This window comes from Mandrillus leucophaeus, unplaced genomic scaffold (genome assembly GCF_000951045.1).
Source record: "Mandrillus leucophaeus isolate KB7577 unplaced genomic scaffold, Mleu.le_1.0 Scaffold810, whole genome shotgun sequence".
NCBI lineage: Eukaryota > Metazoa > Chordata > Mammalia > Primates > Cercopithecidae > Mandrillus > Mandrillus leucophaeus.
This window is the reverse complement of record NW_012108809.1, coordinates 645,799-652,447: the sequence shown is the minus strand read 5'-3', so window position 1 is coordinate 652,447 and position 6,649 is coordinate 645,799.

Below are 6,649 nucleotides of genomic sequence, written 5' to 3'. Positions count from 1 at the left end.
ACTCTGGAGGCTGAGGCAGGAGAATCGCTTGAACCCAGGAGGCAGAGGTTGCAGTGAGCCGAGATCTCACCACTGCACTCCAGCCTGAATGACAAAGCAAGACTCTGTCTCGAAGAAAAGAAGACATACTGTGAAAAAAAGTGATACAATTAGATTGCTATGCACATATAAAGTGATTAAATTTATATAGAGAGAGAATGACGCGGGTATGTGTACAGTATATGTTAAATATGAATAGGGGCAGAAGAATTATCACCACGAAAATATTTAAGCAAAACAAACCCAGAAGAGTTGAGTTTTTCTTTGTTAGCCACTTCTAAAGATTCAAAAAGATATATTTGAATTTTGCAAATGATCTGAAGGAAACAAATCAGTTACTGTGTAGACAGAAAGCTAGCTCTATTCAGATGTGTAAGAATAATAACTTATAATTTATATAAAGCACATTTAATCCTAAATTTGAAGATGAATAAATGAATAAATTGGGACAATGTTAATTTTCCTAACTCATTTAACATATTAGAACATTTATTCTTAATAAGAAACGTGTACCCTCAAGGGTTCATCAAAGAATGATATCCCATAAAGAATTCAAATATGCTGTGCCCGGCTCTCTCCCGCTATTGGAAACCACTGCTCTTGCTGTTGAAATCACGCCACATTACTTGTCATGTTCAGAGACATAACATAACATCGTTGGAGGATCAAGGGGATTAAGCGTGAAAACTAAATCACATTTGAAAGGGGGAAACACTATTAGCATCTTCCATAGGTCTTTTGGGATTTTGTTGAAAAAAGCATTTTGAAATCAAAATGTAATGATATTTATAAGGAGTAGTAAAGATTCCTGCAACATTTCACTTCCCTTGAGGACCAGATGAACTTATTCCAGTTACCATCCTCAAGGATAGGTCTCTGTTCTGGAGTGAAAGAAGATATCATGAAACTCAGTGGGGACAAGAAAAATTGATTTTTATATGGACTTACGTTTAGTATTTATGGGGATTCTGTTGTTACAGTTGTTATCTACCAATTTTTAATTTAAATGATAATGTAACAAATGCTGGTTGCAAAACATTCAAGAATAACAGATTACCCTAAAACTTTCCTTTTTCAGTATTATATCCTACTTTTCATGATAATGTTTTATACATGTATATTAATAAATACAGGGGTGGACAACATATATGAGTTTAAACATATATACATACACATACATTTTAAAATATGATATACTATAGAACTTGTTCTTCAATTTGGTTTTGATTTTTTCTTAAACCTAATACATGACAGGGCTGTTTCTTTATGTCTGCACATATAAAGTTATATTCATTAATCTCAAAATAAATAATATTCCACAATATTAGCATACAATTGGAGGGAGAAAGTGTAGTTCTTAAGAGTACTAACTTGAATACTTAGTCAACTGTTGATTCTCAAACCAGCACTGAAATTCATTTTACATTAAAATCCAATCACTTGCTAGCTATATTAATTCAGGCATTTTAAAGTTTTTTGTTTGTTTGTTTGTTTTTTGAGATGGAGTCTCGCTCAGTCGCCCAGGCTAGAGTGCAATGGCACGATCTTGGCTCACTGCAAGCTCAGTCTCCCGGGTTCACGCCATTCTCCTGCCTCAGCCTCCCGAGTAGCTGGGGACTACAGGCGCACACTGCCACACCCGGCTAATTTTTTTGTATGTTTTTAGTAGAGACGGGGTTTCACTGTGTTAGCCAGGATGGTCTCGATCTCCTCACCTTGTGATCCACGCGTCTCAGCCTCCCATAGTGCTGGGATTACAGGCGTGAGCCACCGCGCCCAACCTTAAAGCTCTTAATCACTAGACTTTTTATCTGTAAGATGGCTATGTATATATATGATTATTTTGAGATTAAATGGTTAATTTGTTCATTGGTGTATTTGACAAATAATTTACTAAGCTCCTACTATGGGCCATACAGATCCAGGTACTTTTGAATCTTCACTTAATAACGTTTTCCTCTCATAGAGCTTATATTCTAGCAAGGGGATATAGAAATTATTTTTATACAGAAAATATAAATAAATATATAAGTTATAGAGAACATTACTATACTAGTGTCATGCACAATAGGAAAAAAATAGACTAGACTAAGAGGCATTAGGACTGTGGTGAATTTTATATCTGCACATATAGTTGAAATAGGTGTTTGAGATGGGCATGCTAGGGAAGGTAATATGCATAATGACTTGAAGGTAGGGAATTTTGAGATCTTGGGGAGAAATGTTTACCGGATGGATGGTACAGACAATGAAAAGTCTTAAGACAGAATAATTGTGCATAAACCCAAGGAACAACAAAGAGGGCAGTTAGACAGAACCCAGTGGGTGAGAGAGAAAGTAGTAGAAGTGTAAGTTATACAAATGAGGATGGGAGGACCAATAATGAAAGTGTTTGCAGGACACTGAAATAACTTGAGAACTATTTTAGGACTCAGATCAGAGGAGGAACATCATTATATGCATTGAAAAGACTCCTTTGGCTGCTCTCTGGACTGTATAGCATGTAGGTAGGGAACAAGTATAGAAAGGCAAAAGGAATGAAGAAGCTGCTTCAGTCATCTAGATGAAAATTAATGGTGGCTTAGGCCAGGACGTTAGCAGTGGCAGTAGTTGGAAGTCATCGGATTTGGATATAAATTCAAGGTTAGGAAAACAGAATTTGTGGATGAATTGGAAATACCATGTAAGAGAAAGGAAGGATTTCAAAGTGACTGTAAATATTTTGGCATTAGTACCTGTAAGAATGGAGTTGTCACTAGTAGAAAACAGGGAAACTCCAGGATAAACAGGTTTAACAGAGAAAACTGGGAGTTACTTTAGGTTGTGTTAAGTTTGCAAAGGCCACATGACTTTCTGACTTTCAAGTAGAAGTGTAGAGAAACCAACTGTAAAATAACATAATTAAAATAACGTAATTCACCCTTAAAAATGGCTCTATGAGACATTGTCATGTAAACTAATTTTGTTAGATTACAGAACAAGTCCCTAAAGGAGATGATGATGATGTCTCATGTATATTGAATACTAGGTCAGTTGATATAAAATTTATTATCACATTTCCAGCTTCCAACCCGTGTGTGCATGGCTTAAACAACAATGGACAGGTTACTGAGTGCCAGCAGATATAATGAGTACTCACGCAAAACTGCTTTATTAAGTTTAATCCAATGAAATCCATTATATTTCTATTATGTCAAAGTGCTAGCTAAGCCTAGTTCACCAGAAGAACAGAAAAAAAAAGTAATCGTGCTTGCCAGTCACTAAGACTCTGGCAGAGCTTTTGTACTCTAATGGAATCCACATGGTTCAAGAAAAAGAATCAGCATGAGCCTGTAATAGCAAAGACTTCTCTTTGAACTCAGTGGCCTTGATGTGACAAATTTTTCACACTGAAGTGTCGGTGAAAAGGTACTCAAGAAAAGAAAAGCAATTCTTGCATTCTCCCCCATTCTGATGAGACTTTTATCAACACTAATTCATTTAAGATGACCAGAGACGTTTATACTAAACCAAACGGTCACACCTCATTCTTCACTTTTCTTGATGTAACAGCATCCGTTGGTACATTTGATACTTTTCTGCTTGAAATATTTTCCACATTTGGTATTGGGAGTCTCATTCTCTCTTGGTTAGTGTATATCTCAGTGTCTTTTTCTGATTCTCTATTCTTACCTCCACCATTGCAAATTGTTTGTCCTGCATTTTCCCCAAAGGCAGTTACATCCTTCTAAATTTCTCCTCCCAAAGCGCCTGAAACTTATTTATTCCTTCTATCATGTATTCAATGTGTAACTATTTTTAGCTCAGACTTCTAAATACATTTAGAATTAAGCCTCTTCCAATTATACAAAGTGAATAAATCCTAGGAGTCTACCATACAACATAGTGTCTATAGTTAAAAATATATTGTATACTTAAAAATCTGCTAAGAGAATAGATCTTATGTGATCTTATCACAGTAACAACAATATATTAACAGAGTGAAAAAAAAAACTTTTGGAGGTTATGGATATGTTTATGGTCTAGACTGTGATGACAGTTTTACCACTCTACACTTATCTCCAGACTCATCAAGTTGGGTAAATTGTACAGCTATTTGTATACTAATCATATCTCAATACCTCAATCAAGTGTTTTTTAAAAAGAATCTAGCCATTTCCAATATTTCCACTACTACTGTGGTTTAAGAAACTACCAGCATTTGGTTAGGCTTGTGTGGCGGACTTCTAAAGGCGTTCCCTGCCAGTGTACTTACCTTCTTCCCAATACTCTATTCCTAACACAGCACCAAAGCACTTCTTTAAAACCGCAAGTTAGATAAATTCATTCCTTTGCACAAAATCCATCAGCAGTTTCTCATTTAATTCATGAAAGATCCTACATAAATTAGTCTCTAGCTACCTATCTGCCATTATCTCCTATTGCTCCCAGCCTTGTTCATTTATTTTCACCCACACTAGTTCCTCATTTCTGAAACACTGTAAACTATCTCCACATCTGAAGTGCCTCAGAGCGTTGGTACTTGCTGTTGTCTCTAACTGAAATGATCTTTTCAGAAAATGCTATGTGGCTCATTTCCTTCTTCCTTCAATTAACTGCTCATATGTTTTCTTCTCAGTGATTCCTTAAGACCCAGCATAAGGTAACTACCTGCCTCATAGCCCAGCAGCACCTATGTTCTTAACACTGTTTTTCTTCGTATCTCTTATCTCCTTAAGTAATACCATGTATCTATATATTTAGTAGCTTCTCATTGTCTTCCCACCAGAATGTAAGTTTCATGACTGCAAGAACCTTGTTCCCAATAGATAATTGTTAAATAGATAAATTCTTCTTTGACGTAGTACCTGTGTTTATTTTAATTACTCAACAGGGTATATATCTGTCCTAATTTTCTGCTTAGAGAAAAGTTTCTAAGCCTAATATTAGATTAAATACCCAGTTGGTCAGGTAAGCTATGTTATTTGTGCCCCCTCTGCCTATCCCCATGAAACCCAATGCAGTACTGTATCTAGTTGAGACTCTTTGAAATTTTCATATTATCTTGATTAGTGAAGATTTGACAATTATATGTTAATGTAAAAAGTCTGGTAGTGTTTTTGAGTATTAAAAACCAGCAAAGACATAAGCATTTCAAGTTTTTGTTACATATGTCATTTTATCATCCACATATTTTTCATCATCATTATCATTTTTGTGGTCATAGTTAAAATTTACTCAGGATTTACTGTAAACTACACACTCTTCTCCATCCCTATAACTACATATGGTATCACCTACCTATTTTATTAATTTTCCTAATTTACAGATAATGAAACTGAGATGATTTGGCTCAGGCTTTTTGTAGCATAAACATGTGATTGATGTTTAACAGGAATTCAAATAATAAATGCTAGCCTACACCAGAAGCATACAGTTATTGAAAGGGAGCCTGCTGTGGTGGATAGCGAATGGCCAACTCCTAGCTTGGCACTTTCTCAGCAGCCTGGGCTAATCCAGTCCCAGCCAAAAGCCCCAAGTGTTAATGATATAATTGTAAATGTTGGCTCACCAAATATCCATTTAGACAGACCCATTGGGAAGCAGCCTCGTCATTTCAGTCTTCTAAACACAGAACAGTCTTACCTGATCACCCACTTTATCACTCATTAGCTATTGGCCTGTACATCAGAAGATTTGGGGACCAGGTGTCACCAGCTAAAATATGCCTCCATTGCATTTGCCTTTCACCTGCTGCTTTTCACGTCCCAAAATACACAGGTGCTAGGTCAATAAGCCCTACCGGAATGCTTAACAGTCAGCAATATCAAGAAAATAGCAAGAGACATCTAAGCTGTGATTGCAAGAGGTGTTCCCAATGAAAGATGAAACGAATCATCGGCATTCCGCAGATCAACTAGGGCTGAGGCATCTCCTGATGAAAGCAGCCTTGTAATATACAAGGTTAAGTTTCTCTTGCAAAGGAAATAATAACTCACCTTGCCCAATTTGTGGAAGAACAGAAGTGAGAGTCATCTGTCTGATGATAAGGTCAGTGGCTGGCATCATTTTTATACAGCCTCTTTCAAGAAACGTGTAATTGCCAAAAGGGCAAAATCAAATGACACAGGGAGAAAACCAACAGAAAAAAAAAATATATGTTGAAGATATTAGCAGGAACTATCCATAGAAGACTGACATTTTTATAATTGAATACATCATGCTTCTGATAAAAACATGGGGTTTACACAGAGTAATGGTCAAAAGTAACTTAATTTTCTTTGGCTTGAAGTCTGATACATTTTGGGGTCTGTGGAACTAAGCAATGATTGTGTAAAATATTTTAAATTTTTAAAAACTTTTTCTCCACTTGCAAATTTGAGCTTCTTCAAAAGGACAAATGCCAAACATCACAATTTCATTGACTCTTTCATGAAATTTACTCACTTTCTTATTTGTAGCTTTGCCTTCATAGAGACATATCTATGTGATGTGATGATTTTTGCATCTTGATGCATTGCATGCTATTAAAACTAGAAATGGCTTTTAAACCCATTACAATGCAAACTTACATTTCGGTCACAATCAGGAAATAACTGCCTCAAAAGGAAGGGTTTTTATAGCTTCTTAT